The following is a 12,658-nucleotide window of genomic DNA, read 5'->3' as shown; positions in this document are numbered from 1 at the left end:
TTTCCGACCTTTTTTTTTCAGAGAAAGCAGCACCTCATTGTTTTCTTTTTTTAGAACCAATCCCATGTTTAACACTGAGTTTATTATAACTGCACCACCTCCAGTTCTGAACGAGCTCTGTAGCGTCTGATTAGCACATGAAAAGCAGCGCCAGCAACACGCTGAAACAGGACACACTCTCGCTGTGTAAATATTCATGACCCCATGAGATGAATTTTGCACTCGGGGCAATATTAGGCCCAGGCTACGTCAGTTGGATAAGTGTGAAGCGTGACATGACTTCTGGCTAGCAGATAGCATTCTGGAAAGATTAGCATGACTGATTTTTGTGCTAATGTCTCGATGAATAAATGTTACAACATCCTGCAGATGGGAGGTGTGTGCGTGTGTGTGTGTGTGTGTGTGTGTGCGTGTGTGTGTGTGTGTGTGTGATTGAATGTGTCAGCATTTAGCAATAGAAATGGACATTTCCTGCATCTTTTCAGAGCAGAATCAGTGATAAAAAAAAATAAAAAAATAAATCCATCCTGTGTATGCACTGACAAATATGAACGTGTCTTAAAAGTAAAAAGACTGATAAAGATCTGTATTTATTGAATAAACGAGTACGGAGCGATGGATGCTTCCCGCACTGGTCTGTCCCATCATGCACTAAGACACATAAGGGCGGGGCTTAACAGAGAAATAACGGACAGAAGTGACACTCTGGATTTTTTTAAATAAATTGCATCTACATCATCTAATAGAAAATGTTGAAACGTGCATATTTCACTGTCCAATCATGTGCTACAAAACTGAAGGGGCGGGGCTTACAGCAGGTAAACAACGTTTTTGTTCTCTTTTTTCTCTCCTTTCATTTTTCTTTTCCTTTTTAATCGCTTTCTCCTATACTCTCTCTTCCCTTCTATTATTCTTCCTCTCCCTTTCTTATTGTTTTCTTCATCCGGTCTTTTTTTCTTTGGTTCACACTTCCTTTCTCTTCTCTTTCTCTTCTCTTCCTTTCTCTTTTCTTCCTTTTTCTTCTCTTCCTTTCTCTTCTCTTTTCATCGCTTCTTTTCTCTTTGCTTCTCTTCCTTTTTCTCCTCTTCTCTTCTGTTTTCTTCTCTTTCTTGCTCTTTCTTTCTCTTCTCTTACTTTTTCTTCGCTTCTCTTTCCTTCTCTTCTCTTTCTTTGTCCTCTCTTATCTTCCTTTCTCTTTTTTCCCTTTTTCATCTCTTCTCATCCTTTCTCTTCCTTTTTCTTCTCTTCTCTTCCTTTCTCTTCTGGTTTGTTCTCCTCTCTTTTCTTTTCTTTTCTTCTTGTCCTTTTCCTTCTCTTCTCTTCACTTCTTTTCTCTTTGCATCTCCTCCTTTTTCTTTCCTTCTCTTCTCTTCCTTTTTCTTCTCTTCTGTTTCTTTCTCTTCTCTTTCTTGCCCTTTCCTTCTTTCTTTTCTCTTATCTTCCTTTCTCTTTTCTTCTCTTCCATTCTCTTTTCTTTGCTTCCTTTCTCTTCTCATTTCTTCACTTCTTTTCTCTTCTCTTCTCTCCTCTTTCTTCCTTTTAAACACTTTATTATGTGTTAAGCTTTTGAGGGTTTTTTTTTTTGGAGATGGAATCTTTGTTCCCGAAATGTACATTTTTAGCTTCTCACATAACGGACATTAATGACATTCCTTAAAGGATTAAGGGGTGGAAGCATCGGGAATTATTTCTAAATTTACTCCAATACTTTTCCTAATTGTGTCCAGTGAGTCATGTGAACACATAAACTATCATTTCCCACTAACTTCCTACGTCACCTGACTTCCAGCTCAAACTCTTGAATGTCAATATTTATCACTGTTGGAATGAGCAGGTCGCACACACACACACACACACACACACACACACGACAGGATTATTTTCAGTTTTATTCAGTATCCTGGTCAGGGTCACGATGGATCCGGAGTCTGTCCCAGGAATACTGGGTGCGAAGCTGGAATACATTCTAGATGCAACTCTATGCATACACACATACACACTCTTATTCACATCTACGGCTGATTTAGAGGAGCCCATCCACCTACCAAAGGCTGAAGGAAACCGGAGAACCCGGTGGAGAACATGTGGTACAAGTGAAACTCCATACAGACGGTGAAACGAGCTCAGGATCAAACCCGGGGAAAAAAAAACTACCCACCTGCTAAGCTCTCATCATGCCATAATGCCAGTTAAGACACGCCCACTTTTGCTCTGTCCATAAAAAATGTTCTGCATTTCTACTGTACTGAGGAGAACCGTGAAGTCGGCGTGAATGTTTAGCTGCATAACGAGTAAAGTGTCACACACACACACCGAGTGAACAGAGGAGGATCTGTTCCCATCAGCAACATCACTCACTCAACATACATACACACTTTATATCAGCTTTGTGTTAATGTCATGTCTAATTCCCCTGTTCAGATACACCCTAACTGATCAAACAAAAAAAATCCTAAAAATATCATTAATATTATTATTTCTTTTAAAAGAATTCATCTGTACTGCTTTTTTTTCTTTTTTTAAACTTGTACAATGGATATAAACAGTCTACATACTCCTTGGCGGAGTTAAAATGGCGGGTTTTTGTAATGTAAAATGAAACCAAGATAAATCATGTCTGAACCTTTTCTAGCTTTTGTTGTGAAATTGCAACCTATAAATTAATGTGGAAAAACAGTTAGAATCATTTCAGGAGAAAAAAAAAAAGTACAATAACCTGGTTGCTTAAGTGTACACACCCTTTTATAATTGGGGAGGTGGCTATGTTCAGAATGAACCAATCACATTCAGTCTCAGGTTCAAAAGTAATTATCATACAGGTGTCGTCATTGAAATAATTCTGATTAACCCTGAATAAAGATCAGCTGTTTCTGTAGGATTTTCTCCACATCTTCTTGGTTTCATCTGATTGCTGAAGTTCACAAAGAGCTGACAAAGCCTGTACAGGTTCTCACTGTCGAAAGAAATCAGGATATGGGTACAAAAATCTTTCAAAAAAATCATTGTATATCATCATCAACAAGTGGAGAAAACGGAGCAGCACAGTGACGTCACCAAGAACAGGACAAACCCTCCAAAATGTACAAAAAGGACAAGACAAAAGCTTACCAGGGAGGCTGCCAAGAGACCTACGGCAACATTAAAGGAGCTGCAGGAATATCTGACAGGTACTGATTACTCTCTGCATGTGACAACAATCTCTCATATTCCTCAACATGTCTGGTTTATGGGGTAGGGCGGCTAGACGGAAGCCTTTTCTCACAGAAAAACATCCAAGTTCAACTTAAATCAGCCCAAACCATGTGGCAAAATGTGTTATGAGACCAATTCCGAAAGGAATAATAATTCCATAATACAAAAAGCTACAAAAAAAAGCACATCTCCACTGTGAAGCATGGTGGTGGCAGCATGATGTTTTAGGGCTGCTTTTCTTCAGCTGGAACTGGGGCTTTAATCAAGGTGGAGGGAATCATGAATAGCTCCAAATACCAGTCAATTTTTGGCACAAAACCTTAAAGCTTCTGCGAAAACACTTAAGATGAAGACGAATTTCACCTTTCAGCATGACAACGACTCGAAGCACAGCCACAAATCAACAAACGAATGATTCTTACTGTTTTTCACTTTAATTTATAGGTTGCAATTTCACAATAAAGGTAGAAACCCTTACTCTCTTTCACTCTCTCTATTCACTTTCACTTCTCTATCCAATTTTATATCTTTTTAATTTTATATTTTCTTCCATCACTCTTTCATTTCATCCTGTAATATTTTAGTCACGAGTATTAAATGTGAATTATTTAAATATTAATCCTCTGAGGTTTTTTAATATTTTAACATGAATAATACAATAAAATGAAGACATAAATGTGATTTTCAATCTTTCTTCCTTTCCTTAAAGCGTAATATCGCTTTCTTTGCTCCATTACATCCTTTCGTTACTTTCACCAAGTGTAATAATTCCTTAAAGTAAGAAATGTTAAAAATATAATATTATTATTATTATCATTATTGTTATTATTACATTTGTGCTAAGTTATTGATGCAAACCAAATTATGGAGTTTAACGTAAATTGTATTTGAATTTAAATTTAAAGTTTTTCTCCCATACTGCAAAAAATGGTTAAAGAATATAATAATAATAATAATAATAATAATAATAATAATAATAATAATAAAAAATAAATAAATAAATAAACACAAAAAAAAAAACCCACAAAGAACAAATAAATTTACTTGGACATTTTTGGAAAGTGGTGTCAAATGTTTTAAAATCAAAGCCACATTACTGATGTGTGTGTACCAGGATAAGTCTCACTGCTGCCACCTAGCGGCCATAAGTGGAAGTGAACATTAAATCTCATGTACATCACTGCCTTAGTGTCTCATCTAAAGCTCTATTAGAGACAGGTTTGTGTGACTGCGTCTGAACACCTTCCAGTAATCTAATATAATCAAAATTTAATTCCAGAGTCATTTATACCGACTCTGCAAACGTAGAAACATGCAGCGTAGTGGGAAAAACATACAGGTTTTCCTCAACACACAAGTTTGCTTCAGTGTGGTCAGGGATAGTCTTGTGTCCAGAGCTTTAGGGAACACTTGGGAATATGAGATGCCAGTCCCTCACAGGACTCTACACGGTGGCTTGGTGGTTAGCATGTTTATGTGCCTCGCACCTCTGGGGTTGGGGGTTCAAATCCCACATCTGCCGTGTGTGTGTGTGTGTGTGCAGAGTTAGCATGTTTTCCCTGGGCTTCCTCCGGGTACTCCGGTTTCCTCCCAAAGTTCAAAGACATGGACTGTAGGCTGATTGGGATTTCCAAATTGTCTGTAGTGTGTGAATGTTTGTGATTGTGCCTTGGCACCCTGTTCAAGGTGTCCCCTGCCTTGAGTTCCCTGGGATAGGCTCTAGGCTCCCCCACAACCCTGTGTAGGATAAGCGGTAAAGAAAATGGATGGATCCCAGGTGTCTGTAGAACACTGAAACTGGACCGATGTAAAAACATCACCTGATCTGATCTTTTTTTCCAATCTTCAACTGTCCAATTTATGTGAACCTGCGCCCAGTGTAGCCTCAGACTCATACTGACAGGAGTGGAACCCGGTGTGGTCTTCTTCTTTAACAAGCATGCTTTTCTGCTCACCACGGCTGTAAAGAGTAGTTATTTGAGATACCATAGCCTTCCTGTCAGCTTGAACTGGATGGGGTTTTTTTTGTTAGTTTGTTTTGTGCATGATTCTGTGTAAACTCCTGAGACAGAGTTTTTCTGAAATACTCAAGATTTTCTGAAATACTCAAACTGACACCAGCAACAATTCCACGCTCAAAGTCACTGAGATCACCACTGATTTTTTTCCTTATAATGATGTTTGATACGAACATTAAAACTGAAGCTATCGACCTGTATCTGTATGATTGCTGCAACATGATTGGCTGTTTGGATAATGGCAGGAATGTATAGATAGATGTACAGGTGTTCCTAATATTGTGGATGGTGTGTGTATAATATAACAGTAATACTTGCGTTACAAAGTGTGTGCTGCATGCTCTACACTCAGGACTGTGTGCAATACAAATAAGCACCATAATCCAAACACAAACAACTTTTTGCATGATATATGACATACAAACATTAATGCAAAAAAATTTTTTTAATAAAAATCCAGTTTTCAAACTTCCATGTCACATGTGGATATATAACCTGATTAAAGCCTTTAAAAAAAGTTGGTAAAGTTTTATAAGTAAACCTTTAACTCAGAGAAAGTGGCATGAATCATATAAAATATAAAATATAAATTATGTAAATTACCTGTGTTATGAGCTGCTCCTGTGCTCTGCTCAATCCCTGCACAACAGAGTCCTGCAAAGTCCGCGCGCTCCCGACGCCAGTGCGCGCTCCCGCCTCCGAACTGGACCAAACCAACCGCGCTACACTGGGGGGGGGGCGACAAAAATCCCCATGGCCCAGGAATACTGATTTAACCAACTAAGTTGCAGCTTCATATCAAGACAAAGCTAAATCTTTTCTCTATAAACTTGATGCATGTTAATTTTAATTTAATTGCTCAGTTTTTTTAAACACATCAAGTAATAAACACATGTCTACCCCTTTGTGCAGTAATAGTCCCTTCCTACAGTCATTAAATACACTTGGACAAGAGTTCTTTTGGAGGTTATGTTGAGTAATAACCTCTTCATGAATGATGGATGAAAAATATATGAAATGTATTAAAAATTTAGATGCCCCCCCCCCCACACACACTTCTTCTGATTCCCTAGAAATTATATGCATTATATTATGTTTTTCTCCATCACTGTAAGAATAATAAAAATGAGAAATTAGAACCTAACAGAATAAGTTTCACTTATGTACAGCCAGTGAGTTTTAAATGTGAAATCTGTGTGGAATATTTAGTGAAGGAACAATGAAGCGACAAGCCATTATTTCACTTAGAATCTCGTTACATTGATCATCTCATTAAGTCAATTTTGACAGTAAGTCAAAATAACGGATACTGAGTCAAAATAATGACATTCAAAATAACAAAATATGACAATTGCAATTGAAAAAAAATTCACTCTGACTTAGTAAGTCAAAATAACGAGATACTAAGTCAAAATAACAAATTAGTAAATCAAAATAACGAGATACTAAGTCAAAATAATGAATTATAAGTCAAAATAACAAGAGACTAAGGGAATATAGCAATTTAGTAAGTCCAAATAACGAGATGCTAAGTCAAAATAAAGAAATAGTAAGTCAAAATAATGAGAGACTAAGTGAAAATAGCAATTTAGTAAGTCCAAATAATGAGATACTAAGTAAAAATAACAATTTAGTAGGTCAAATTAACGAGATACTAAGTAAAAATAACATTTTAGTAAGTCAAAATAATGAGATATTAAGTGAAAATAGCAATTTAGTAGGACAAATTAATGAGATACTAAGTCAAAATAACGTTTTAGTAAGTCCAAATAATGAGATACTAAGTGAAAATAATGAATTAGTAAGTCAAAATAACAAGAGACTAAGTGAAAATAACAATTTAGTAGGTCAAATTAATGAGACACTAAATCAAAATAACATTTTAGTAAGTCCAAATAATGAGATACTAAGTGAAAATAATGAATTAGTAAGTCAAAATAATGAGATACTAAGTGAAAATAATGAATTAGTAAGTCAAATTAATGAGATACTAAGTGAAAATAATGAATTAGTAAGTCAAAATAATGAGATACTAAGTGAAAATAATGAATTAGTAAGTCAAAATAATGAGATACTAAGTGAAAATAATGAATTAGTAAGTCAAAATAATGAGATACTAAGTGAAAATAACAATTTAGTAGGTCAAATTAATGAGATACTAAGTGAAAATAACAATTTAGTAGGTCAAATTAATGAGACACTAAATCAAAATAACATTTTAGTAAGTCCAAATAATGAGATACTAAGTGAAAATAATGAATTAGTAAGTCAAATTAATGAGATACTAAGTGAAAATAACAGTTTAGTAGGTCAAATTAATGAGATACTAAGTGAAAATAACAGTTTAGTAAGTCCAAATAATGAGATACTAAGTGAAAATAATGAATTAGTAAGTCAAAATAATGAGATACTAAGTGAAAATAATGAATTAGTAAGTCAAAATAATGAGATACTAAGTGAAAATAATGAATTAGTAAGTCAAATTAATGAGATACTAAGTGAAAATAATGAATTAGTAAGTCAAAATAATGAGATACTAAGTGAAAATAATGAATTAGTAAGTCAAAATAATGAGATACTAAGTGAAAATAACAATTTAGTAGGTCAAATTAATGAGATACTAAGTCAAAATAACATTTTAGTAAGTCCAAATAATGAGATACTAAGTGAAAATAATGAATTAGTAAGTCAAAATAACAAGAGACTAAGTGAAAATAACAATTTAGTAGGTCAAATTAATGAGACACTAAATCAAAATAACATTTTAGTAAGTCCAAATAATGAGATACTAAGTGAAAATAATGAATTAGTAAGTCAAAATAATGAGATACTAAGTGAAAATAATGAATTAGTAAGTCAAATTAATGAGATACTAAGTGAAAATAACAGTTTAGTAGGTCAAATTAATGAGATACTAAGTCAAAATAACATTTTAGTAAGTCCAAATAATGAGATACTAAGTCAAAATAACAACTTTGTAAGTCAAAATAACAACATGATAAGTCACACTTTGCAGTTCCAGGCTTCCATACTGATCAGACCAGAGACTGTGAATAAAATGAAAAATCTATAAAAGTGTGAAAACGCCTTCCTTTCTGATCTAGCGTCTCTAGCCCTGTAGGTAGTCTCCTGAACTCATGAGCTGCCTTCAGCTAAATGACTGACATAAATGCATGTAACTGGATAAACAACAACAGAGTGTCTGCTACAGAAGCTGAGCTGGTTTGTGTTTAGAAAACAAGAGTCACTGAACTCGAGCCAGTTTTTTTTTTTTTTCTTTTCAAATATTTATCTGCACTTCTGCAGTATTCCGGAAATACTTTGCTAGATCCGCATCTGCGGGCTGCAGTCCACCAGTTGACGACCTCTGGCCTGGGCTAACATTTCATACGAGTGCAAGCGGGCGACGCTTTCTGAATTTACAGGAAATATGATTGACAGGTGAGTATGTATGCCTCCTTGGCCTGATTGGTTGGATGTCGGTGGTGTAGTTGATGTGTGTTTTTCTCTGAGGCAGTCCGAGGCACCACAGAGGCCATAGTATCTCCTCTGAGATAATATTTTATTAAAGCTGGCTGTGTCTGATCAATAAACATCACACACACACAGGGTTCAGATTGTAAATAAGTTGTAATCACAATCTGGAAGCTGTAGAAAAGTGATTAGAGCATGAAGAGTTAAGGGACCATGTTGAAAAAATTTCCTCTGCACATGTTTTGCTGTCCCGATGCTGTGATTGCGTAATGCATGAATTCTTCACTCCGCCCTGCTGAGATCCAAGAGACCAGCGGTCCTCCATCCATCACGCTCTGTACACAGTGTGTGTATATGTGTGTGTGCGTGTATTTAGACTCCTTTACAGTATGAGATGAGCAGAGCAGAGCACGAATGGTGGCCATATGTTCATCAGCTCTCCATCTGGCCAATCCAACATCAAACACGTCAGTGTGTGTTTAGCGCGTGCTTGGCGTGTGGTTATTGTACCTCACTTCAGGTTTGTTCAGTGAACCGCTTAGCTATAAATACTAGCTCGACATGCGGCGGTGAAAGCAAAACTCCTCCAGAATTAGGCATGATAAAATCGTATCAGTCAGAATAAATAAAACCGGCTGGGAGACCTCACACACCTGAAACCTGCCTGATGATCTGACATGTGCCAGGGAGAAAGAGAGAGAGAGAGAGAGAGAGAGAGAGAGAGAGAGAAACTTTCACTGAGGCTTCCAGGTGAAATAGCTGCCTAACATCCCTAAGATATTTTCTCTTTCCTCCTCACATTATAAAATACTGTACAAATACAAAATACGACAAATTCAGAACATCTGTGCACATCTGTGCACAATTACATTTATTTATGTGAACAAACACTTTTAATTAGAGCCCTAAATAGGCAACAGACGGCACACTATTTAAGCTCTTCTCCTTTAGCAGGGAATCAATCTATTTTTTTTTTTACTATAACACATTTCTCATTGTTGTGAAACTCTTTAATTGAGTTCTGGTGCAATCAGTAATCACATAATTAGTTGAATGGAGTCAACATGCGTGATATTAAAGTGTCCCATGATCTCAATATAAATACATCTGTTCCTGAGATGTAGAGCCCAGAGTTTGTTAGAGAACCTGAACACTATCCCAGTGATGCTACAGTCATCCATGGCTCAGGAGCCAAGCACAGCAATTGTTATAGAGCATAGCAATTAAAATAATAATAATAATAATAATAATACAATAATAAGGTGCTTAGTTAAAGACACAACCATAAATGTACATATTAGAGTCCTGAATGATTCAGTAGTGTGTCCTCTGTCTCTAAATCTGGCCTCTAATATGGATATCTAAAGGCTCTAGCATAGCTCTCTGGAAGTTCTGACCTTTCTCTTTCCTTCTGACTCTCTGTCTCTCTCTCTCTCTGTCTTCATGCCTCTTTCTCTCTCTTCTCTTCTTTTCTCTGTCCTTTTGTCTCTCAGTTCTTATCTCTTTCCTCTATTCTTTCTTACTCTGTTGTCTTCTGTCTCAACTTGTGACACAAACATGAATTTTTGTAATTTCTTTCTTTCTTTCTTTCTTTCCTTTGGAAACCTAGAATCAGATTATTAATAGTATGGGATGCCATCACTCCTTTTAATGCTCCTGTGTGTGCAAAGCAGCTGTGATGAATGCCTGTAGCCAGAGGACAGTGTGTGTGAGACTGAGATACGGACCAAGATGAGACAGAACAGCCAAGTGTGTGTGTGTGTGTGAGTGTGTGCGTGCATGTAGCTGGGTGTGTCAGTATGAGAGGCTGTTTAAGGCATAATTCAAACTTGACATCACAAGCTTGCACATGTTTATACACATGAACCCTTAGTCAGTCAGGGCCTCAGAACTTTAAATACTTGCTTTTAAAAAGCAAGAAACTTCTTGATCTATGCTTCCACAAGAACTCGCATATATTTTTTATATAAAGTCATAAAGAAGTGTAGAACGAATAAAGGATTAATAGAGATACGACTGTGGGAATATGCGATTAGCAAGGAAACTCAAATGCGGACTTAACACAGACGTTGATCTCTCAGTGAACATTCAGGAAGCTTTGGTCACACTCACTGAACTTCCTGCTAGTATTTGTGTTCACACACATTAAGAAACTGTTTGATCATGTAAATCCATTTATGAACACGTCTCCTGTAGGGATAAAACGGTGAAACAGAAGGACAGGTAGAGTTAAGCTGCTGCTCTTCCTGATTCTCATTTTGGCACATATGCTGTTAGAGTGAAATTTGCCACTTTGCTATTATACTGTAGCTATGATGCTACCTCATCATGTGGGTCAAAAGCAGGGAAAAAAGTATATGCTGAAACAACTAAGACTCAACAGCAAGAACGGCTAAGGCGGCTTTCTAAGATGGCTTAGAAATGTATTATACAATCAACAAGACTTCGCAATGAACCAAAGATACAGGAGATTATAAATAGACAAACTGATCAGAAACTAAACACAAAGCAGGTGAACACAATCACAACACAGTAGGGAGATAAACCGATGACAAGACAGGGGCAGAGACAAGATAGAGAGACATATATATATATATATATATATATGTAAAACAAGCCAAGACAAAATGCTGATACACTTCAATGTAAAAAGACACAGGAAAAGAAATTCACAGAAAAGAAATTCACTTGAACCCTGCAAAGTCATAATCTTGGAAGCCTGTGGGGAAAAAGAGGGGAAAAAATAAGAAAAAAGAAAGTTAGAAGCTGTAAACTATTCATTAGTAGTCATATGTGCTACATCTACTTGTCATGCTGTATCTGTGACCTTTTTGTTGGAAGTCCAGTCCCAAACCACACTTCTAGTTCAGAATATAAATAAGTAATGCAAAAAATGATCAATATAAAGAGGGGAAAGAGGTGCAGAGGAATAGGATACTGACTGGTGATGCAGAGTGTACATGTGCGTACAGGTTCGCAACTTTGGGAGGCCTGGTGAGCATGGTGTAAAAATATAAAATGCAAAAAAAAAAAAAAAAAAATGCTGTGCTGGATCAAGTATTCTTAAATCAAACCAAATTTGCAGTGATTAATGTGATAATTACAACTACGACTATTTATCTATTTATACAACAACATATTCACAATATACTAGACTCCTCCATGGAAAGTGGCTTTGTTCGGCCTCAAAGACATTCTGGCAATCTGACAGGTGACTCAAGAGGGGGAAGCGGCAATGGAGAACTGTTAACCTCAACTGGGTATATAGTCACTCGGCAGAAGGGGTACTTCGAGGACCTCCTGAATCCCATTGACATACCTTCTATTGAAGAAGTAGAGCTAGAGGACTCAGAGGAGGACTTGCCCATCACTAGGGCTGAGGTCACTGATCCAGGTGAACAGCTCTTTAATGGCAGGGCTGCTGGGGTGGATGAGATTCGCCCTGAGCTCTTGAAGACAATTGATGTTGAGGGGATGTCATTGCTGATACACCTTTTCAACATTGCGTGGTGGTTGGGGACAGCACCTCTGGATTGGCAGACTGGGGTGGTGGTCCCTATCTCTAAGATGGGGGATCGGAGGGTGTGTTCCAAATTTAGGGGGTTCACACTCCTCAGCCTCCCTGGGAAAGTCTATGCCAGGGTACTGGAGAGGAGGGTCCGGACAACCTCGGATTCAGGAGGAGCAATGTGGATTCCGTCCTGGCCGTGGAACAATGGACCAGCTCTTTACCCTTAAAAGGATAATGGAGGGCTCATGGGAGTTTGCCCAACCAGTCTACATGTGTTTTGTGGACTTGGAAAAGGCATATGACTGTGTCCCTCGTGGGATCCTGTGAAGGGTGCTTCAGGAGTATGGGGTGCCTGACCTGTTATTAGGGGCCATTAGGTCCCTGTATAACCGGAGCGAGAGTTTGGTGTGTATTACCAACGTCAAGTCAGATTTGTTCCCAGTGCACACTGGGTTCTGGCAGG

At 37.2% G+C, this 12,658-nt stretch overlaps 1 protein-coding gene across 1 annotated transcript in view; it reads right to left on the bottom strand.

The window, feature by feature from the left end:
• Window positions 1-5,882, bottom strand: part of sema5bb (sema domain, seven thrombospondin repeats (type 1 and type 1-like), transmembrane domain (TM) and short cytoplasmic domain, (semaphorin) 5Bb) — a 66,703-nt gene extending 60,821 nt beyond the window's left edge. The window contains exon 1 of the mRNA XM_034298857.2: window positions 5,814-5,882. The gene's annotated coding sequence lies outside the window, so the exon portion shown is untranslated. The remainder of the gene's footprint in view (window positions 1-5,813) is intronic.
• Between the last annotated feature and the right edge of the window lie 6,776 nt (window positions 5,883-12,658).

Source organism: Pangasianodon hypophthalmus, chromosome 2 (assembly GCF_027358585.1).
Source record: "Pangasianodon hypophthalmus isolate fPanHyp1 chromosome 2, fPanHyp1.pri, whole genome shotgun sequence".
Classification (NCBI taxonomy): Eukaryota; Metazoa; Chordata; class Actinopteri; order Siluriformes; family Pangasiidae; genus Pangasianodon; species Pangasianodon hypophthalmus.
Note: the sequence above shows the minus strand (reverse complement) of the source record. Positions and strands in the feature narration are given on the sequence as shown.